The sequence below is a fragment of the Peromyscus eremicus genome, chromosome 11, assembly GCF_949786415.1.
Source record: "Peromyscus eremicus chromosome 11, PerEre_H2_v1, whole genome shotgun sequence".
In the NCBI taxonomy this organism is placed as follows: domain Eukaryota; kingdom Metazoa; phylum Chordata; class Mammalia; order Rodentia; family Cricetidae; genus Peromyscus; species Peromyscus eremicus.
Genome location: NC_081427.1, coordinates 44,392,835 through 44,417,005, shown reverse-complemented (window position 1 = coordinate 44,417,005; position 24,171 = coordinate 44,392,835).

Genomic DNA, 24,171 nt, shown 5'->3' with positions numbered 1-24,171 from the left:
ATTGCAGGATAATCAAGGAGCTTGGCAGGAGTCTAGTAGCGGGAGGTATTCATGAGTAGAAAAGAGTTACCCAATAAGCGCACAATCATCAAATGATAAGAGCTTACTAGGGTAAGAAAGTTGTATGAATCTGAGTAGCAACAGAATTTGGTCTGAATGGGCGAGTGAGTGAAGGGATGAGAAGTGGTACTTTTGCAATTTTATGTGCCTGTGAATCACCTGGGGCTTTTGCTGAAATGCAGATTTCCATTCTGGGTCTGGAGTTGGGAGGGACTTGAGACTGTATGTCTGATGAGTTCCTATGTGATGCTGAACCACACTGTAGGTACTAATGTATACTATTGGGCAAGGATAAAGTGCAGCATGGTTTCTGGGAGAGGTGAACATGTGCTCACACAGTCTGCATGTTACTTTCTGACTCCCAACCACCCAGGCGGAGGCGAAGTGATTGCCCTACTTGTCTCCCAGTTAATTTTCAGATATGTAGATTGCCCTGACAAGATAAGATAATTCCCTCCTGTAAGCTCACCATTAGTGTTCACTTTAAAACCTGCTTTTGTAAATAATGGGGCTTGCCTTTAAGAAAGCAGACGAAAGAGACCAAAGGTATGTCTTCTACCTTTCTCCACAAATTTTTGCCAGAATAAATGAGGGAGAGGTAATATATGTATATATATGTATATATATATATGCATGTATATAACATGGGTGCAGAGAGACCCGGAGAAGATGCATTTGTGTGTAGACATCTCAGACATAGGTGGTAGAGCACTATTTCCTTAAGCACCACATGCTGAGAGCACACCAACTACTTCTTTGGAACCCCAGGGAAAGCATGCATGTGTTGGCTTACTGCAGTGTTCCTGGGTTCCATTTGACATCATACAAAAGTGGAGCAAGCAAAATTGCAAACATGTGGAACTGCTTTTTTTCTTTTGGCCTGCCTCCTGGTTCAATGGTGTGGAGGATGATGTACTCACGACAGCCCATGTCCATTGGCTGGGAAGTAGAAACCACAATGGCGTACATCAGTTTTGTTCTGTGAGTTGCTCCTAGAGCCAGAGAGAACTGCTGGCCTGGAACATGAGCCATCTTCAAGGGCAGGAAGAACACACTGAACTTAACTATGAGGAACGAGGAGGGAGTGGGTGCAGGTTCTAGGTAAGAGACCATGACACAAAATGACAAGAGGCATAGAGGAAAGGGACCCTCTTGAATGAAATCCTCACCAGTTTAAAGAAAGAACTGGCCACCAAAAAGGTGAAAATTATGACAGAATTAGTGTTCATGAAATATTAAAAATGGTCAGTGAAGAAGATCAGAGCAGATCAATTATAAACTCTGAAAAGACGACACAGGTGCTACAGACGGAGACAGAACAGAAAGCCATGAAAATGGTGGAACTAAGCTAAGGGTGTGTCCAAAGAATCAATTAATATTACTCTCTCAGACTCTCTCTCTCTCTCTCTCTCTCTCTCTCTCTCTCTCTCTCTCTCTGGTTAAAAACATATAACCTAAATTTGTCACCATAATGATTTGAAGTGTGTGTTTGGTGACACTGATTATATGTGCAGTGCTGTGCAGTTGTTACCATGAGGAAGAGACCCTCTGTGCCTTTGGCACAGCACCTCTCCGTCTCTCCATCCCTGAACTTGGGAACTTCTGATTTATCCTTTGTGAATTTGCCAAAGCTGGTGCTTCACGTTGTTCTCATTTAATATTTGTTCTTTTGTTTCTGCTTATTTGATTTAGTGTGATGTTTTCAAAATTATTCCATGTCATAGGTTGCATCAGATCTTTACTTATTCTAGTGTCTGAATAATGTTCCATTGTATGTATATGCCACTTTGTGTGTGTTTGTGTGTGTGCACTTTTGTGCACATGTGTTGTGCTGAGGTTTAAACCTACAGCCTTTTGTAAAAGCTCTACCACTGAGCATACATCCAGTCCTGTTTCTGCCACATGTCGCTCATCCATCTTGTGTTTGTAGACATCTGAATTACACCCACTTTTTGGTAACTCTGAATAGTTATGAGACACATTAGTTTTTAAAAGGAAGAAAGCAGAAGTAGATGAAGCAAAATAATGAAGAAATAAACACATAGAGGAATTTAAATTATTTGTTCAACAAAATATAGATACATGTAGAAATATGGATTCAAATATGTAGTTCTTAGATAGGATAAGATTCTTAGGTTAGCCAAAAGAGATCTTGAAAATAAAAATATCAGTTGAAAGAAAGAGAAGGGAAGAGAGGGAAGGAGGGAGGAAGAGAGAGAGAGAGAGAGAGAGAGAGAGAGAGAGAGAGAGAGAGAGAGAGAGAGAGAGAAAGAAAGATTGCCAAAAGTCAATTCTCCCCACATCTATTGGACAGATGTTTGTATAGATGAGCTCTTCCAAACCTTAATGAATTGACCATGTTGACCACTGACTTCTTTATATAAAATTGAAATTATATTGTTGACAGAGTCTACCAAAGAGCAAATAAATACCCCCAAAGAAAGAAAGGCATAAATCAATGTTTCCTGATTTTATCAATGCAACGATCTTCTACAAAACTTCAGCTAGCACTTGGGTTTCAGAGCACCTGTAAAAGAGTGATTTCTTGTGCAATTTGCAAAGTTTGTACCATTTGTGGCATTGCCTCTTTAGCAGGACAAAGTCAAGTGAGATTAATTTCAAGAAAAGTGAGATTACTCAACTTTAGGAAATGTACTGAAATAGTTTGTGGTACTGACATCTGAATAGTAAATCCACACGGTTACACCATGGTTGCAGAAAATGTTTATTAGAAACATAAAGTCCATTATTGGCTAAGGGGAAAAAAATAGCCCATAAACCAGACTGAATTTGTGATTTCATGATTAAATATTTTGTCTTATGCCAAAAGTAGCTCATGCAGATGGGGCAAACAATGGAAGCCTTCACAGCTAATGAGGAAAAACACAGCTCTAACATTATTTAACACTGATTTGAGGTGCTGGCCAATATTCTTTTAGTTAAGAGAACAAATAGGAAAAGAAGAGGTAAAATAAGCATATATGAAAACAATATAACTGTGCTTAGAAGATTCTAGAGAACTACTTGGAAGAGCACTACCCACCACCATAAGCAAGAGAGGAGAGTAGGGTTAGCTAGATGCAAAAATCAACAGCCTTATACACGTAGACACTCGGTACATGGTATGACACAATAAAGGACCACATGGCCAAGAAGCTGGCGTTGACGTTTACATGGAAGAGTAAAACAGCCAGGAAAAGTTTGCACTCAGCAGCAATGAGGGAAGTGTTACAGGGTTAAACTCCTACCACAGCCTCGTACTGGTGCAGAGAACTATACCAATGCAGAGAAGACATCATTCACTTGTTCTTGAAGTCCACAACAGAAAATGTTTGCTGGATACAGATTTTACAAAAACAATCTGCACGTTTCCTGTTGTAGATGCAAAGGACAGCTCGGGAAGCATTCAGGAAACCAACCATCATCAGGAGCCTAGAAGATAGGGAGAGATCAATGCTATTGTCACTGTCGTTTCTTGTGTGATTTGCAGATTTTTATACCATTTGTGGTACTATCTCTTTAGCAAAGCAAGCTAGTATTGTTGTAGAATATTATTTTAAGGTGTGTTACTTTTGTTTGTGCTCTGAAACATTTGTTTAATGATGCAAAGATGTGTTACATTTGTTTGATTAAATAAAATTCACCTGCAGTCAGGAGCCTGAGTCAGCAACTAGCTGACAGGAAGTGGTAGGAAGCAGGTGAAGAAGGGCGTTTGAGTGGGGGTGAGGAGAAGGACGAGGGCTTTTTGGGAGACTCGAGCAAGGAGAGGAGGTGAGTGACTTGCTATTCAGCCTCTCTGAAGAGCAGAATTCCGCCTCAACCTTTGAATCTTGAGTACTTTAGCGGGGTAGAGGGTTAGATAAGTTCCCTTCATAGCTTTGAAAGACTTGGCGCCTGAGGAAACAGAATCTTCTCAGGCTGCAAGCCTTGCAGTGGCTGGTAGCTGCTGAATTGCAATTGCTGATTAGGACAGCTGTGGCTTAAAGGGCAGCAACAGTTTTAAAAAACAGGACAACACAATTTACACACACACACATACACACACACACACACACACATATATACACACACACACACACACATATATACACATCCAGTTTAAGATATAAACAAGGTATACAGAAGCCGAGAGGCTGAGGATGAGTGTAGTGGTTTGCTTGGATTACAGCAGGGGACTCGAGTGCTCTCTGCCTGCTTGGAAGTTTCCAGGGTTGAAATACCTTACTTAGAAAGACTCTGGAGGTTCAAGGCAGAATGAACTCTCAGGCATCAGCTTTTCCCCATTTCCCAAGGTTTGGCCCGTGTGGCCCTTTCTTTCTTCATTCAGTCTCCAGTAGAAGCGGCAGGAGGGTTTGGAGGTGGAGGCTTCAACCATTTCAGTCCCACTAGGCTGAAGCTGATATTTTTTTTCTGATGAAATCCAAGAGGTTGCCAACTCACGTGCTGTTCACACGAACAGACTATGCATGAAAATACAGCTGCAATGAAATTCCCCTACAAGAGGTATAAGAAAACATATTCAACATCACTGATCATCAGGGCATTGCAGATCAGCACATACTACTTGTTAGAACGGCTAGTACATAAAACATGTAAGCAATAGCAGATGTTGGCAAGGATACAGAGAAAAGTGAAGTCCTGTGTGCTGTTGATGGGAAGGTAGGCTGGTTCAGCCATTGGGGAGGTTCCTAAAGAAATGAATATTAGAACTACATGAGCCAGTCACCCCTCTCCTGTGTCATACATCCAAAGGGAATGGAATCACCTCCCATGAAGAGATCTATACCCTCATGCTCATCACAGTAGACAAGATATATCAGCCAATAAATGAATACACAAAGAAGTTGCAAAACGCATACCCACGCTTACCTACACTCACATAATTCAGTTTTATAAAAAGGAGCCAAATTATTTATGAGAGCATGAATGAATCCAATTAATGAATCCAATTAATATTACACTAAGTGAATTAAGCCAGAGAGAGAAAGAAACATGCTGCATGATATCCTATGCAGAATCTAAACAAAACAAACTCAAAATCTTAATATATAGAAACAGTAGAGGAGTGGTTAGTTGGGTTGGAAAGAGTGGAGGAAATGGGAAGCCAGGGACCAAAGGGTGTAAATTTCAGTCATGTGGAATAATTAAAAAAAGCCAATGTGAAGTGTGAAGACTGAAGTTAATAGCATTACTTTATATCAGAAATTTGCCGAGAGAATAGATTTTTATGTACTTTTACCAACACACATGTGAGATGGGGGGGAGGAGTATGTTAACTTGCTTCCTTCCCCTCATATGTAGAAACCCCAAAGTTCCCTGGCCCACACCCAGTCCATTTCCCAGGTTTTCAGGATACTTTCTTCAGTGAGAACAGCTTGGTTTATTGGTTAGCACAGCCAGTATTACAAGTATGTTTAACTTCTGTTTCGGAGGCAACTCAAACACGGATGTGTTTACACTGCCTTTTACAAGTTTTCCCACTGGCAAAGCCTTTGACACGGAACAGGAAAAATGCTAACCAGCACACATCCCAACCTTGAAGTTCTTTTTTGATAGATGCCTTTGGGGGAAATGTTATGAAGACTGAATCTTGGAAACCAGGGTCATCTTCAAATGTGTGCTGAAAATCCACCAAGAGCATAGGTCTGAGGCGTGTCCAAAAGCCCCTGCTTGTTCTAGGAAGGAGTGAGGGGGGTGCAAAAGGTAGGACTCTACCTGGCAAAATGCTCTGTTACAGTCCCTGAATCGAAACCTAAACTGAGGAGGACACTCCAGACCAAGAGGACACTCCTGAGGAGGGGACTAAAGCCCGGCTATTGGCTTGAGGAACACCCTAAGGATGACAAGCTCTTAAGTGGTCATAGAGACTTCAAGTTTATTCTAACCACTAAGCAAAAATGGTAAGGTCTCACTCCTAAAATGAGCAAAGTCCTGATGATAAATAGAAATTTGCTCAAGTAAAAAAAAATTACTCTTGAACACACACACACACACACACACACACACACACACAGACACACACACACACACACACACACACACACACACACACACGCACAACACACACTCACACAGTTTAGCCTTTGGTAGTAAAAGGTGCAGAGATAAGAAATCTGACATAGTTAATTTATTGTGTACTATATATAGCAGCAGGAATGCTTCACCTCAAGAAGTATTTTACCTAAGCGCCTTTCTTGTTGAAATCTTAAAAGCTGCCCACATCATTTGACTCCCCACAGCAAGTTATTTCAAGCCCATGCTGTCGTGTCTCCCCTCCCCCTCCCGCCCTCCCCCATCTTTCTCCATCAGCAACTTTGTGCTCCTCGCTTTTGCCAATTAGATGTGTTTGAGAAAAAGTCACTTGAGTCTTATTCTGTCCCTTGGTAAATTAGGGGTGTGGAGTAAGCAGGGTCCTGGCCCATTTGGAGTCTATCAGTATTGGAGCACAGGGGTCACCAATTTTGAAATGAATCAGCAGGTAAACATGACATTGAGAGTAACCTGAGCCAGGCTGTTTTCACCACCCTTGAGGGACGAAGAGCCGCGGTGAGCAAGCACATTCAGTGCTCACATTGTTACCACATGATCAGGGGAAGAAATATGTATCTTCCAGGAGCTAAATAAAATTCTTTTCAAAGTTACCATTGCTTCCAACATTTTTTTCCCCCTTCACGGTACTAAATTTATTTCACAATTTCAAATAGCATTAGAGGAAGGCACACGGTTCTTGTGACTATTCAAACGCTGCAGCTTTTTCTCCCGAGTAAGTTAAGCATTTCTAAAGGCACTCTCCAGTTCATCATATGACTGTGAGCATGTGGCCCTCCTCAGCCCAGGAAGCCATTTAGAACAAACTTACTTATCTGCTTTGTCCAGGCCAGGCTTACTTCCTTCTGCAGCAATCCCTCTCTCTGAAATCCTCTCCTGTGACATCTGACGAGGAGGGTGCCTCCTTGCCTCCCTGCCGGGATGAATTATTCTATCTGGACTGGACAGCTTCAAGCAGCACGGAATCTACTATATCCATAAGGTATGGGGCAAAAATACTGTTGAGAGTACCAGGGTGGAGGGGGGTAGCAATAGGAGGAAAAAAAAAGACAACATTTTCTGATGATGCTAGTAGCTAACACTTCTTAAGCTTCCTTTTTAAGGATTTCATTTCATTATCTTTGTAACTCTTCAGAACAGCCCTAAAGAGTGGGTGTTAGAATTATTCAGGCAGGTTCCCATCAAGGGGAACTGAGGCTTGGGGAGGGTCATAAAACTTGTTCAAAGTGGTAGCTACTAGAGCCAGGATTGAAATCTAGGCTGTTGGACTTCTCCAACTTACACTTTGGACTGCTGCTCATAAAGACTTAGCTGTGTATGCCAATAGTGCTGATATCTGCCTCTGCCCCAGCTTTCTCAAGAAAACAGCAGGGCTGTGTTTTCATCTATCCCTATCATGGCATGTGTAAACTATAAGGCAGGCTGAATAGGAACGTTAATGCATAAGCCCCAAGGAAGAACAAAGCCTTCCATAGAACTTCTAACCAGTATTCCCATGTCATTTGTAGCAGATCTGATTATCCTAACCAGAATGCAGTCTGAGTCTTCCCACTCAGAGGGTTCATTGGACAGGCTGTTGCAGTGATAGCTAAGGGTTTTCGTTATTATTATTATTATTATTATTATTATTATTATTATTATTGCTGCTGCCATTTATACAGTGTACGTGCACACATGCACATTTGTGTGTGTGAATGCTGGTGCACACATAGCTCAGCCTGTGTGTGTGGAGGCCAGAGGTCAACCTTGGATGCTGGTCCTCACCTTCCACCTTGGTGGAGACAAGGTGTCTTTGTTGTGTTTCTACAACATGAGTTTCCAGGAACTTCCAGACATTCCACTGTCTCTGTCTCTCATCTCTTCACAGGCGCACTGAGATTACAGATGCTTGCACTATGTGTCTAGCTTTTACATGGGTTCTCAGAATTCACACTCAGGTCTTTGTGCCCATGTGGCAAACACTTTTATACATTGTACCATCTCTCCAGTTTCGTGTCCAAAGTTTAAAAGTTTTGCTTACATTTTCCTATTTATCACTTTGTCTTTCTTTCCTTCTTTTTCTTTCTTTCTTTCTTTCTTTCTTTCTTTCTTTCTTTCTTTCTTTCTTTCTTTCTTTCTTTCTTTCCTTCCTTCCTTCCTTCCTTCCTTCCTTCCTTCCTTCCTTCCTTTCTTTCTTTCTTTCTTTCTTTCTTTCTTTCTTTCTTTCCTTTCTTTCTTTGTTTCTTTCTTGGTTTATTTTTACATCCCAACAAAAGTTTCCTCTCCCTCCCTCTCCCCAGTTCCTCCCCCAATCCTCCCTTTCACAACCCATCCACTCCTCTACTGTTTATCTTCAGATACAGGCAGACATCCCATGGATATCAGTCAGCCATGGTATATCAAGTTGCAGTGAGACTAGGCTTCTATTAAAGCTGGATGAGGAAACCTGGTAGGAGGAAGGAGTCCTAGAATCAGGCAACAGAGCCAGAGACAGCCCCCGCTCCTACTGTTAGGAGTTCCACAAGAAGACCAAGCTACACAACAGTAACACATATGCAGAGTGCTAGGTCAGTCCCATGCAGGCTCCCTGGTTGTCAGTTCAGTCTCTGTGAGACCTTATGAGTCCAGGTTAGTTGGTTCTGTGGGTTCTTGTGTTCCTGACACTACTGGCTCCTACAATCCTTCCTCCCCCTCTTCTGCAGGATTCCTCGAGTTCCACCTAATGTTTACCTCTGGGTCTCTGAATGTGTTTCCACCAGTTGCTGGGTGAAGCCTCTCTGATGACAACTGGGCTAGCCACCAATCTGTGAGTATAGCAAAATATCTTTAGGAATCATTTCATTGACTTTTTTTTTTTTTTTGTCATTTGTGTTTGGTTCTATCCTAGGATTCTATCCTAGGTCTCTGGGGTATATTGTCTCTGGGTCCTGGCCCTCCAGGGGGAGCTTCCTGTCAGAGTATGGGTCTCCAGCTGGGCCCATCATTAGTTGGTCACTCCCACAGTTTCTGTGCCATATTTATCCTAGCACATTTGTAGGCAGGACAAATTGTAGGTCGAAGGGTTTGTGGCTGGGTTGGTCTCCCAGTCCCTCTACTGGAAGTCTTGCCTGGTTACAGGAGATGGCCAGTTCAGACTCTTATTGTTAGGAGTCTTAGAAAGGGCCACCCTCATAGATTCCTGGGAGTTTCCATTGCTCTAGGTTTCTAGCTTTTTCCAGAGATGCCCCCAGATTCCAGTTGTTTCTCCCAGTATTCTCTCCCTCCATACCCTACCCCAACCTGATTCCTCCTGTTCCCATCCCCATTCCCGCTTCGAGACCCCTCCCCCCATCCATGGGCAATGTTCATTCTACTTCCCCTTCACAGTGAGATTCATGCATCCTGGTTGTATTTTTGAGTACTTCAATTAACTGATAGGAATAAGAGAGATCTAGGTCATCCTTTCATTTTGTGTTAAGAGCTGATAAAGATTTTGGAGTGGTTTCCAGAAAGATAACCTCAACATCCTGAGGTTGCCATATTTGAATATAGGAGTTGTTTTTAATTTGTCTAGTGATCTTTGGTTTCCTGTGTAATGTGAAAGAAGCAAGTGATTAATTTTCCATAAAGAGTGATTTATGTCATATATTGCTTAATTCTGGGCTTTATGATGGAAGATGGTTATCAAGCAAATTACTCTCTGGTGTCCTTTCTTCTTCTCCTTCTCCTTCTCTTTCTCCTTCTCCTTCTTCTTCTTCCTCTTCCTCTTCTTCTTTTGGTTTTTTGAGATAGGGTTTCTCTGTGGAGTTTTGGTTCCTGTCCTGGAGTTCGCTCTGTAGACCAGGCTGGCCTCAAACTCACAGAGATCCACCTGGCTCTGCTTCCTGAGTGCTGGGATTAAAGGCATGCACCACCACTGGACAGCAGCTCTGGTGTCCTTTCAAGCTCTTGGGTCAGTAACTTATGCTAGCATCACCAAGACTTTATTTTAAGTTATTTACTATTTCTAACAAGGTTTACACTTATTTTATGTTTATGTGTGCATACTTGAGTGTATACATGTGCATTATGTGCATGCAAGGGTCAGGAGAGGTCCCTTGGAACTGAAGGTCCAGATAGTGGTGAGCTGCCATCTGGGTGCTCAGAACCAAGTCCCAGTTCTCTGCAAGAGCAGCCAGTGTTCTTAAGCACTGAGCCATCCCTCCAGCCTTCACTAACACTTTTAATGCAGTCAGGTGATCAGTGAGTATGTCTTAATGATGTCAGTATTGATGCTTCTGGGGTATTAATTTTAGACACCTCAGTAATTACATTCTCAAGAGTAATTAGCTTCATTTATTGAGTGATGTTGAAGGTATCTTCCAGGATAGGGGATTTTTTTTTTTAGTGTAAATTTCTCTGAGATGTGGAAGACACAGATGGCCAGCAGGTACGCTTTCTTCTGATCAAGGTACTGTTGTGCATCTGGTTTCTTCTTTTCTCTCCGGGCCAAGAAGAAGCATGATGATGATGTCCTATTCTTTTCCTGTTCTTCTTGTCTCATTGAGACCACATGACAATTTCCTCTTCTATTCTCTTTTTTCACTCTCTTGATTTTTGGAGGATGGCTTTCTCTGTCCTTTACAGCAAATGTGTCTAAGGGAAGAAAACACAGGATACAAGTGGGAGTTACTGGTGAAATTGTCCTGTTCCTTGCTACAGACACCTGCTCACCACTCACTCCTTGCCTTTGCCCTGACTTAGGCAACACTGAAAAGCTTATCCTGAAAGTGGGGATGGAAGAACTGCCTTTGGAGAGTCCACAAACAACTACCCTGAGTAGAGTCTAACTCCAACTGAGTGCCCCTTTCATAAGGTCCAACCATTTTCTTTTTTGATCTTCAGGTTTCTTAGCTTCTGGTCCCTACCTCTTTAAACATAGTCTACATAAGATGACGAGACTTATCTTCACACGATGCTGTTTTTTTAATGTGTTAATTTATCTGGCAAAGGGAAAAGGAAACCTCCAATAGCTTCTGAAGACTGAAATTAAAATCAAATTTCTCATGCTGGTGTTCAAGGTCTTTTATAATCTCACCCCAGCCTGCGGCTTGGATGGATGCCCCTTTCTTCTGGTGTTAACCACCCATTGGATTGTAGCCACTAGGGCAACAAGCACCCTCGTGGCTTTGATAAAGGTATCCAGAGGACATTTGGAGAACACTGCTTTAGCATTATCTAGCATGCTGCACCTATGGCAGGCATAACATGCTTTAGTCTAGTTATTTCTCTAAATCTGAGTTACCTTGAGGTAAAAATTGAGTTGTTGTGTGTGTATGCATAGAGGAGTTAGTATACTAGGCCCAAGGCTTTTGCTCTTTGGAATACTTTTTTGCAAGACGGGGCCAGGGCTGGTAACTGGGGACTTGGTCCCTGGAGTGCTCTCAATCAATAGTTAGCTACTGTGTGGTTCACTGTGCGTCAACTTGTATACAAACCACAGTTGTACTTAAACAGCTGATTTCTTTCTGGGACTCTGGGATTGTTTCAAATGCTGGATAGAAGGTGCCTGTATGAGCAGCTCCATTAAAAGCCCATGGTGCCAATTCCTAAAAAGAGCTGGACTAGAACATCATACACAAATCACTAGGATTTAGTGGCTAGAATCTGCGTGATTCTTCCCAGGAGAGAAGAGCAGCAAGAAATCTGCACATGGGACCCGTCATAGTCTGCCTATGTTCTTCCCCATCAGGATCTGCTTACTTAGCAGTGCATCTCAGCTAAGCTCAGCCCTGGCTGAGTCCTTACTAGATATGCAAATGGAGGTGTAGTCTGGGGGGATCAAGTACACAACACCCCTTCCTAAACAATTCTTAGAGTAGCTACCCAATAAATATTTTGTGTTTGAATTGCAGAAGCTTCGCCAGCAGCATAGATACTTAACACATTTGCAGGCTTTTTTTTTTTTTTTTTAAACTATTTTATTTTTATTTTGGCACCCTTACGCTGCACCTAAATCAGGCCAGTACCTGCCATGGGTGCAAACTTTGAGATGCTCTTTTACAGCCCCAGGTCTGGTTTTGCTTGTGTGTGTGTGTGTGTGTGTGTGTGTGTGTGTGTGTGTGTGTGTGTGTGAGAGAGAGAGAGAGAGAGAGAGAGAGAGAGAGAGAGAGAGAGAGAGAGAGAGAATGTGTGTGCGCTTTCCTACATTTGAAACAAGGCCGGACCTTGCCTGTTTTTGGAGGCTTTTGTGATACAGAATCAAGGTGAAAGATCCGGGCACAGGAAGACCGAAGTCTGAGGGGCAGAGCTAGGAAAGGGTGTTATGGTGAAGGGTGTGAAAGAGAAAGGAGCATGAAAGGGCTTATGATGGGACACAACCACATGAAAGCAAGGCGGCTTTATGGATTGCCACTGTGGACAAAGGCTCCTGTCACAGTGTCTGAGGACTGGCAGAAAGGATTTGTTGCTTTGAAACTACTTCTTGGTAGCAGAGTTGTTTTTCTTTGATAAAAATCTCTAAGCACAAATTGTGGTTCACAGCTTAAGTTTTTTTTTTTTGTTTTTTTTTTGGTTGTTGTTGATTTTATTTGATGTTATAGTTCTAGATTTAGCATGCATAGATGTTCAGTAAATTTTTGATGATAAGGGCTAGGAGGTGTAGTTTAGTTGTAGAGTGCATGCTTAGCATGTGCAAAGCTTTGGATTCAGTTCATTTGTTCTCTCTCTCTCTCTCTCTCTCTCTCTCTCTCTCTCTCACACACACACACACACACACACACACTACCCAATAAAGAGCTAACAAAACAAAACCTGAGGAAAAAAGAGGGAGGGAGGGAGAGAGGGAGAGAGGGAGAGAGAGAGAGAGAGAGAGAGAACACCTGTGATAGGCTTAGCAGCAAACATCTTTAACCACTGAGGCACCTTGTCAGCCCCACAGACTCAATTCTTTTTTGTTTTGTTTTGTTTTGTTTGTTTCTTTGCTTGAGACAGGGTTTCTCTGCACAACAGCCCTGACTGTCCTGGAACTTGTGTTGTAGACTAGGGTGGAACACCAGAGTGGTCTTGAACTCACAAGGATCCACCTGCCTCTACCACCCGAATGCTGGGATTAAAGGCGTGCAGCACCATACCTGGCTACATACACAATTCCTGATGATTATATATTGCTTCACTCACAAGCATTTATTGAATGCTTGTTATGGATAAGGCACAGATGCAAGAGTAAGTGAAAAGAAGTTCCTGCCCACACCAGAGGGGGCTGACTTACACATGCAAATTTATGATCTCTAGGGCAGAATACAGGTCCCCAAGGCACTTCTCTCTCAAGCTTCCTGGGGACTGCTTCCCCACGAAGCTGGCCTTGCAGCTCACAGCCTTGATTTCACTGATCTATTTATCTGGAGGTGCTGATGAAGCACATGCAATTCATTTTTCTCTTTTTGTAATTATTAATTTCAGCTGCTGTTTTTTCCCCCATCTTTCTTTAGCTGCTGTTTTCTTGATTTCTCTAGAATTAATTAGCATTGATAACAGATTAATTTTTGCAAATTCATTACCACTTACCAACAGGGAAATATCATCCATCATCTATTAGCAAAGAAAGGTTATACACTAGTGTAGTTATATCAGATTCACAGTCCCTAGGAGTTCACATTATATACTTACTGACACTTAGCTCATAGCAGGTGTTGCCTGAGGTCACATACCTGGTTGATGGTATAATTGCCATGATTTTGCAATTCCTACTATTATGAGTATAATTTATTTGTATCCTTTGCCGATATTTCTGATTCAGAATGTAAGTTTATTAAGTGTAGACGTTTGTGTCTCTATTTTTGACTCCTAATGAATAACATTGCTTAGGGATGTAAAGATCTGTTGGATAAATGGTTAGATGAGATATTAGCAGAGTTTCCAGAGAAACAGAACCCATGGGAAATATATAGATGTGCAAGAGAAGATTTATTATGGGAATTCACTCATGTGCTTATGGAGGTTGAGAATTCTCACAATATGTTGTCTGCAAGTTGAAGAGCCAGAAAAGCTGGTGGTGAAATGTAGTCAAAGTCTGAAGGCCTTGGGAACCAGGGGAGGGAGTGTTATAACTCCCAGACTGATGCCACAGACCTGAGAAAACAGTGGGCCGCTGGTTGAAGTCCAGAGATTCCAAGGACAGGAGATGAACACCTCCCCTAAGGTCCTCTGTTCTGAAGATGGACACCTCAGCTCAAGGTCTTTTTCTCCTCTTTGTTTACTCTTAGCCTTCAGGGGGTTGAATGAAGATTTCCCTACTTCTTTGTTTGCTGTATTGATTTCAGTGCTGATCTCTTCTCCCTTAGACCCACTAAGCTGACATGTAAGTTATCATTGATAGTAATGACAAAGGAAAAAAAAACTCTAGAATCCACATAAATCTTTTTCCATATCATAACATATAATATGAATAAAATGTTTTCATTATGATGGAACACATATTATGTTTGAGTTACTCTGCTGGGCACTATAATAAATATGATTAACCAGGCAATGGTGGCTCACATCTTTAATCTCAGAACTCAGGAGGCAGAGGCAGGCAGATCTCTGAGTTTGAGGCCAGCCTGGTCTACAGAGTGAGTTCCAGGACAGCCAGGGATATACAGAGAAACCCTGTCTCAAACAAAACAAAACAATAAACGCCACAAAAAAGTGTTTACTGGTTCAAATCTGGTCAAGACAAAGTACCTGTCTTGAGGATTGAGACCATAAGATAGATATCCCAGTGACTGTAATACAAGTAAGACTTCAATGTTTTCATGGAGACAAAATATTGACCAAACAAAATCAGAAAATGGAAGCAAGCTCCATAGATGAGGTGTTTTTAGCTTAAATGTTAGTGCAGAATCTAAATTCTAGAGGTGAAATGAGGAAGATCAGGGACTAGGAACATAGGTCACTTTCAGGAACATTCCAAACGTCTCTCCTAGCTGTGGCATATGAAGTGATGTGTGTGTAGGCGAGGGGGATGGAACAAAGTAGGACTAGAAAGTCAGTTCCCACGCAGTTTCGTCTGCTCAAGTTCAGGGTAGTTAGTCCCTCAGGGTTTATTAGCTTGAACTTTAGTAGTGACAACGTTATAGGTCAGGAGGAGATGAGTTCGTTTGAAGGGAAATCACATGGTGAGGCATGCCCAGAGGAGTTTTTTTTTTAACAGCTGAGCAACAAGTCAATCTCAGGGTGGCTGTAGACATGGAAGGATGGTACAGTGTGACTGTGCTGGTGAATGACATGGTACAGAAAGTGCTAGATAGTGCTGTCCTCAGCAACACACATTTTATACTTATTATGGCCTATTCAAAATTTCCATATACACATTCATGCCATTCATCAGCGTGCCTCCAGAGGACAGGACTTGACTTCATCCGCACAAAAGGCATGGCAGATGCTTGGTGAATGAATGTTGGCAGAGTGATGACATGTTAGCAGAGGCAGCTGGGTGATGGCACCTGGGCCATTGGAAGACACATGTGCTTCTTCTTGGACCTGCTCGAATTTGGGGATGTGACCTAATTTTTTTTTTTTTAGAGGACATTTCAAGGAATAAATTACAGAAAAAGAAGCTGGAGAATAATTATGGTTTGATGTGTTAAGGGAAGGAGTCCTGAAGAGTAGAAGTGATTAGGTTGGATACTGACAGAATCTAGCACTCTATCCCTCAAGATATCAGGTGGGATTGGAAAGGAAAAAAAAAAATCTTCCTCACACCGATCAGGTGACACTGTGATGTGGAGCAAGTCCTCAAAGAATGGGAAGGACTGGGTTTTTACTCAGAAGCCAAGTGGAGCCAGGCATAATGGCACAGGCCCATAACATCAGCACTTGGGACGCTGAGGCAGGAAGATTAGGAGTTCAAGACCAACCTGGGTTTCATAGTGAGACTTCTCTCAAAACAAACAAAAGGCTAGAGGAAGGAAGTAGGGCAAATTGGCGGCCATAGAACAAGGCTGGCTTGTGGTTTGTCTTGCCTCAGTTTCTCCTTGAGTAAAATAAGGTAAAATAGTAAAATAGTCATAATAAATTATTGCACATACAGGCATGAGCACAACTCTCAGAACAGAGCTTAAATGCAGTAAGACTTTTGTAAGCATCAATTCTTATTCAAATTGATGAGGACCAACCACCTTATCTGTGTTAGCCTTATTACTTAGCAATTGCGTAGATGGGTGTTATCTTCATTCCACTAGAGAAAACTGAGGTACAGAGAGACGTAGTAACTTATCAGATTCCCATAGCTACTAAGAGATAAAGCTTATTAAGATAAAATCTTACCCCATCCATTTGGCTCCAGGCTTCTGCACTTTCCACCGTAACACATCACCCCTAAGTATACAGGGTGGAACCCTTTGGTGAACGAGTCAGATACGAACAGTAGGTACGAAGGGGTGTGGCAGACATGAAGGCACCATTGGAAGGGGGCATAGCTGCTAGAAAACTTGATCTGGCAGCCTTGGGGAAGGGCAGGACAGTGGAGAGTCCACCCCAAAGGGGCTGGGTTTGCAAATCGGATTGGAGGATCAGCTGAATGTGTAGCTGATGCAAACCGGGTAGCAGAGACGGTGTCTGAAGCAATCCAGCTAGCAAACTCAGGGTTTCCACTTGAGTCAAACCAAGCACTCTGCCAGCACAACAGGAAGTTGGAAAGGGAGCTTGTCTCTGTTCCCTTCAGGAAAAGTGCCGTCAGTGGCCCTGTGGGTTCCCCTAGAGAGCAGCATCCGAGCGCTAGAGTGGACCATTTTGTTAGGTACAGTGGTGGCAGTCAATCCCACTCTGCCGCTCTTCTTTATGGCGGAAGGTGCCTGCGCTGTCCACCCCATTCCCACCCCAGGGTAAGATGGTTTCTGTGCACAATTCACAGGGAGGGTGACACCTTACCGTGTTTCTCATCCATGACAGAGTGTGGTGAGGATCGGCATGTTGGAAGCTAGAGAAGTCCGTTCTGTCGACTTCCTGCTTTCTGTTTCCGAGCTCCGAGTGTCACTTCCCATTCCCATGGGATCCAGCAGAACACACAAGGCTGAGAATTCTCCTGGAGTTGATTTGCCATGGGGATAAAGTAAGTTCACGGTTCCGGGGTATCAGAGTGAGCCTTTCAGTTGCTTTTTTTTAGTACTACGAGTGAAATGAAGAAAGCTTTTACTATTACGCTTTACGTCCAAGTCCCACGTGTTTAGTACATATTTCTGTGCATGAATTTCAAAATATGCTTCTCAGGTTAAGACCTGGGCTGGATTTGGAGGTCACAGTGGTTCTGTTGGACAGTTGCTAGGGATATTATACATGAGTCATCATCACCTGTAGGTTTCTTGTCTAAAATTTCATTGTGTCTGCTCATGGAGGGAGGGGAGGTCTCTTCAGTGGTATTTTTTGTTTTTTGTTTTTTTTCCCTCTCCAACCTGTCTCTTTCCTCATTCCCTTTTTCTATATAGTAAATCATCTTCCGGTTCTTGTTGTTCTTGCTTCCTTCCCAGCGCACTGAGAGGTGGATGTTCTAACTCCCCCTTTACAGAAGGCGAAACTGAGGTTTTAGTGACAGCCTAGATCACTTAGTTAATGACATCATGAGAACGGGTCTCTAGGGCTCCATCTTTAGACATCTTGCATTTTCTTCTCCCCATACCACATGGACTCTCTGGTGAGATGTTGGCAGGAAGCGAGGAAGTAGTGGTTGGGCTGGGAAGCACGGGCAGATTCCTACGCAATTGAATTTTGGGCCCTGTTGAATGAAATCAAATTGGCATACATCTTTCAGTGTAGAAACCTTTTTTATTTTTTCTAATTTTGCATTGATTGCAATTATTGGGAGAAACTAAAATGTTAGGTGTGGACCAGCCCTATTTCATGCTGTTTCGGGTGGCACCCGTCACATAATGGAGGACAAGACACATTCATGTTATCCCAATCTTGGTAAGGTAAATAAAGGTGGGGGAGTCACTTGTGAGCTGGTGTCCATAAGAGTATGTAGCCAGGACAGAGGGGTCAGGATTAGTGGCTGCTTAGAAGAAGTCAATGGTGGAACTCCAGGAATCCAGGGAGGGAGGCTGTGGAAAACGTGGCTGCTGCCTTGTTTCACAAGTTTATGAAATGACTTGCTCGGTCTGGACTCTGGAGAGGACCCTCAGATTCTAGAGCAGGTCTCAGGACCAGACATACAACCATATTGTCTTGATAAGAAACTCCAAGGGTCCTCCAACAGGTGTTTTCCTGACCTGTCTGTGAGCAGTCCCCAGCCACACAGTGGCTGTTCTTCCTGAATCAAGCCGTTCCTCCCTCTCCTGCTCTAAAGCAGAAGTGGTGGGTGGGTGGTGAGCTGGTTGTTGGCCTTAGGCCACAACCCACACACAGGCTGCTAGTCTCATGGCTGTTAGATCCTGACCTTTCTCTTTCTGGACTTACAAAAGAGGAAAAGATAGGGGGAAATGAAATATCAGGGAAGGGAGGGTTTGGCGGACGTGGGCCCAGCCAGCAGAGGTCTCAATCTAGAGTATGCATCACGGAGGATTTTGAGATTTGCCATCTCCAAAGCTACAGTCCCAAAGAGGAAGATTAAATATGAGGTAGTTCTCATGGGTGTTTTTATGGAAGCTCTAGTCAGTCCTGGAAATGTACATTTTCAGTCAAATTTTGTTGTCAATAGTTCATGTGGAGAAAAAAATGTATGACTGTGTTGCTGACTTTCTAGAATTATAAATCTTGAAATACATGATTTTCAAATTTCAAAATAAGGAATAAGCAAAACCCAAGGAAACTTAGATTTGGGCTTGACTGTGGGCTAGATGTGGAGGTTAAGATTCCATGTAACTGAACAACTTAGGAACGAGCACTGATGGAAATGGAGTGCTTGGGACACCCATGAGAACTTGGAGGTCAAGGCTAAAACACAGAGGCAAGAAAGGACATATAGTTGCAGTGATCATAGGCAAAAAGGCATCATGGCTCAGCACCCATGTAGGGTGTGCATCTCTGCACATGGCCCCCAAATAAGCTATGCAATGTTTATTGTATTTTACTATTTTTAGAGGCTGATGGTGAAATGTTTGTAAATTGAATTTTACTTTTTATATATTTGCTTGTGAGCCTAGCCTATAACGGCTGACCGATAGGAGATATCTCCAGCCTGAATTTTACTTTTTAAAGCACAAGGAAACCTCACTACTTCAAGGACTCCCATGAGAATTACCCTTTAACAGCAAAGAATTATTTCTGGGAGTAGATGTTCTTCCAGGCTTTGAACTTCTGGATTTTAAAAACTTTCCTCACAGTAGGGGCCAACATTTTACCCCTTTACTGATTCTGGAATGTTTTCTCTTTTTGAGAGAAGGTCCTACTTGATATGCCCATCTGGACTTGAATTTAACAATCCTCCTGCCTCTGCCTCTAGAGCACTGAGATTACAACACTTAACTTCAGATTTTTCCCCTGCTAAGTATTTGGTTGCAAAATTCATAACTGATGTTAATAATTCTTTCCCAGTTATTTTTATTTCAGATATACCAAAAGTCTGGGATACTATTTTATATGGAGATTTTTAAAGAGAAGCACAGAATTATTTTCTTCAAGGTTCTGTGCTTTTTCAAGGCAAGGCTTGTCCAATAACAATTTCGGAGATGGTTAGCAAAGGAAAAATCTTTCCAACAGAGGTGCTCAGCCACTAAGTCTGGCTTTTGGAAAATGAACATTATTCTTTTTGCTAAACGTACGCTGTGAGCTCGGTCATGTACACCATGAAAATAATTGGTGTGTTATAGTTCGCCCTGTGCCAGATTTCATGCTTGTTGAAAGGTGATTGGACTCAAACCAGCACATTTAAAGGTCAACTGGTTGTTCTGAAACTGCAGAATTTTAACTCTTTCATTCTCCAGGGCTTTAGCCAAATGGCCATGTTAGGAAGGGGCAGAGTGCAGCACATGCTAACTTTTGGACATATTTTTGTGAAGTTCTGTGGGCTCCCCATGGCTACAAAGGTTCTGAGAAATGAGTTCTCTGCTGGCTTTTAGAAATGAGTAGGAACAGTAGGGACTGGCTTCTTCCATAGTTACTACATTTGGATAGGGCTGTAACGTGACTGTGGTCATGACATGGGTATCATCATGAGCTTGAAATCCTATCCCATTTTTAGAAGAGCTTTCAAGTTGTTTAGAAAAAAACAGAAAAGCAAAACCTAGACCTGTCTCTTTCTTCTCTGTTTTTCCATCTTTGGGCAACCTTTTAAGTTCCTTAAATACTTCAGTGGAGAAACTCTCCTCAAGTTTTCAGCATCTTTGTTTGGCATTAACTCTGGGGGTGCTGGTTCACCGAGGGTGGGCTTGTGAAGGGGTAACCCCACTGATGGGATACCAGGGGTCGCAGCTCATGTTGTTGATCTCCAGAATATCTCCCATCTCCATCTGCTAGGTTTCCTAAAGTAAAGGCTGAGGATTGGCCCGTCTCAAATAGGTTGGGTGGATTTTAGTCATCTAATGAATCAGTTCCTTGTGCTTTGGGTTAGTGTCCTGGTGAGGCCCTCGACATTGGCCAGCATCCTGTTAGGAGGACTTGTTTGGAAGCTCCAAACACAGTGTCTTTCTTGAGGAAAAGCTTAAAGTCTGACATTGGGCAGACCCACAAATGTCACACAAAAGTCAACAGGAAAACGCAGGTGCATCAGAATAACTCCACCCTGAGTAAGTGTGTGTGTGTGTGTGTTTGTGTGTGTGTGTGTGTGTGTGTGTGTGTGTGAGAGAGAGAGAATGAATCCTTGTGGTTCTAAGCAAATGCAAGCTATAAACTTACACATTTGATTTTATCAAGCTGATAATGAAGCCTTCTCCCCTTTGTTACTTCATAGGCTGTTCTTAGTTCTTTTCTTCCCATATTCCTCACAAATTTTGTTTGTGTTAGCTATTTAAAAAAAATCCTGTATCTCATTAACTGAATCTGAAAAAGGGAGTTGACATTACCCATGTGAGCATTATTGTGAAAAGCAGATGATTTTGATGTTTGTAAAATGCTTTGTACAAAGTAGGTGATTAATAAATATTACCTTTCACTTTAAAATAATTTTTTCATTATTTTTTTAATTTTTCCATATTGCACACCATGTATTTGGCCTATAAGGTTTCTTCTTGGTGGAGTTGCACAAACCTGTGAGTTTGGCTTAAAGTTGTTCTTCTTCTCATGCCTTAAAATTCCAGGTTTCTTTTTTTCCAATGGAAAACTAGCTGAGACTGGTTGAAAGACATTTGTGACATGGAGGTCCTAATGTGGAGAGTAAAGAGAACACTGATCAAGGTGGTAGTTGAGGCTAGAAATGGAAATGTCCCTTTCTAACTAGGGTCAAGTAACTATCAACCGACTGAAAGAATCTGGAAGAGTGGAGTGAATTATGCACAAAGGAACACAGCTTAGCACTGCTTATAGGAAGGAACCCACCATGGAAGCCAAGAAGTATGGATAAAGGACAACTGTCCTTCATCTTTTTTCTCTGCTTCTGCATGGCCTACTGGCCCTCTCAATGTGTGTGGTGTCCAGTGCCCTACTGGCTGCTCTTAAACACACTCTTTCGAATGTTCTGGCCTCTGCTTACCTTTATCACACCATCTTTTTCATATTCTTCTCTAATTAACTCACACATGACCCACAGTTCTTTCTTAACTTGTTGCTTTAATTTTGAGTCTTTCATCATTGACTTTCATTCAAATTCTATTTTATCATTAATTAAACACTTGCAAACTAGTGTTTACATCTGAGCTAAATAAAAATGCTGTTGCTACAAAATACTTATTTACATGTGTGAGTTAATTTATTTTGTCCTTATTGTGAAAGATCAGAAAAATCAAGGAAATAAAGATTTCTTTTCATTCCTAGTTCCATAAGCTCTAGGACACAGTTTTCTGGCTCTGTTGCTTTGGGCCTCAGGCAAAGTAGAACATCACAGCAAAGAGGGTCATAGAGAGGATTTCTAATTCTAGTAGACATGAGGGATGGTGGAAAAAAGAGAGGAAAGAGGGCAAGATAGACTCTCCAAAGACTGTCTCCAATGACCTACATCTTCCAACCTAGATGCACCTCCTAGCAGCCACCACTTTACAATAATACCATCAAATCATGAATCTATCTGTGGATTAATACACTGATGAGGTTTGAACTCCCATGATGCATTCTTTCCCCCATAGGCCCATCAGCTGAAAACGAAGCATACAACACATGAACCTATAGGGGGAGGGGCTTCATATACAAACCACAATAAGCAGTAAATCCCATGTGTTATTATAGCAGGTTATAACGTTTGTGATTCTGTTGGTAGTCATCAGCATACTTTAGCAAATGTTTCTGTTTTCACTAATAAGAAATGCATTCCACATTATGATTTATATATATGCACATATATTTGTGTGTGTATATATATATGCATATGTATAGCACACACAAAACTCTCATGAAACAATGCTTTATTATACTACATGTACTTGAACAAGTTCTTATTCTGTTTTATTGAAAATATGTTGGTAACTCACTGAACATGTGATCTGTAGTTTGAAAAACTCTAATACCTAGAGCAGTTTATGTCCCTTGAACTCTTGTGTACTCTCTGTAATACAGACTCATCATAAAAGCTAATTTGTGGCCATTCTGATTGATTTTATTTTGAGGGATTGTTTTCCATTTCTTTATTTAGAAATAAAAGAAGTGACCAAAGGAAAACCCAGACCAGAACCACCCCATCATCCGCAGAGCATAATGTTCTTTCCTAATAAAGATCAACTTTTCCTTTTATGTTCTTTCCTAATTAAGATTAACTTTCAATATTTCAAAATAAACCAGTTTAAAGGTTTCTAACATTATAGATTAGAAGTAGAGACTAAGAGACTGAGGTGTGTTCAGAGCAAAATGAGACAGCTGAATCATACCCAGCCCTGACCCAAGGCTCAGGATCATTGCTGATGAGAGATTGGAAAGATTTTAAGAGCTAGAGGTAGTGGTTAGCTACACCCAACCAGTGTTTGCAGGATATGACAGGCTGATGCACACATGAACTCGTGGCAGCTGGGACTGCATGCACAAGACGTGTACACATATGAGGATGTAAGAGAGGGTGGGGGAGGGGGAGCAGGGCAGTGTGTGGAAGGCAGATTACAAGAAAAGGCCAGGCAGGCTGGGGAAGGGGAAAAGGCAAATGGCACAGGTAAAACCAGGCACGAAGTATAGCAAAGAAGAAAAACTGTAGCTGGAGGAGGGTTGAAGGAACTGAAGAGGCTAACTGATAATTATGCTTATTCATAACAGAGAGAGAGAGAGAGAGAGAGAGAGAGAGAGAGAGAGAGAGAGAGAGAGAGAGAGAGAGAGACAGGGTAGGAATCGAGTGAGAATTTCTAAGAGTGTTAGCATTTCCAGGTGGACTCAGAGACTAAAAAATGATATAATAATGACTGAATGGAAAAAAAAATCAGTGTATTATATTTGTGTATTTTGTGTGTCATGACATTTCATATATTCATGTGGTAAGCTTTTCATGATATTTTTGTATGTTCATATAATGTCTGTTGATCATATTCACCTCATTAACCTCTCTCATCCCTCTTCCTCCCTATCTTCTTCCCTGATACTCTATTTTCAGGTCTCTTTTTTTATTCCCCCAACATTGCCATATCAGAGAAACCATGCGATTCTTGATTTTTCCAATCCTGGCTTATTTCCCTCAGCATGATGATCTCTGGTTCTATCCATTTGCCTTGTAGCTGCAGCTCTTGGTCCTTTGGGAGCCGGGATCAGAGCTACAGGCTGCATCTTGTTTTCTCTGCATCTCTGTTCTTTGTCATTGTTAGCTTTCCCATCACCAATATCTTCATTCATGGCGTTTTTTCTTCTCTCTGTTTAGAATGAAGCTGTGCCCTGTCGCTATAACTTTTCTGACTGGCAGAGATACCTAGAAACATAATCTGTCGCCTTACCTAGTCATTCCTTATTTCCAGACTCCGTATTTGAGAATGCATCTATTTGCTAAAGTTTGTTTATCACACCGAAGGGAGCACTGGCAGGCTTTTGCAGTCATTCACAGATAAGAGCCATGAAAAATTTGAGTTGTAAAACATATCCCCAGCCATGATTAAA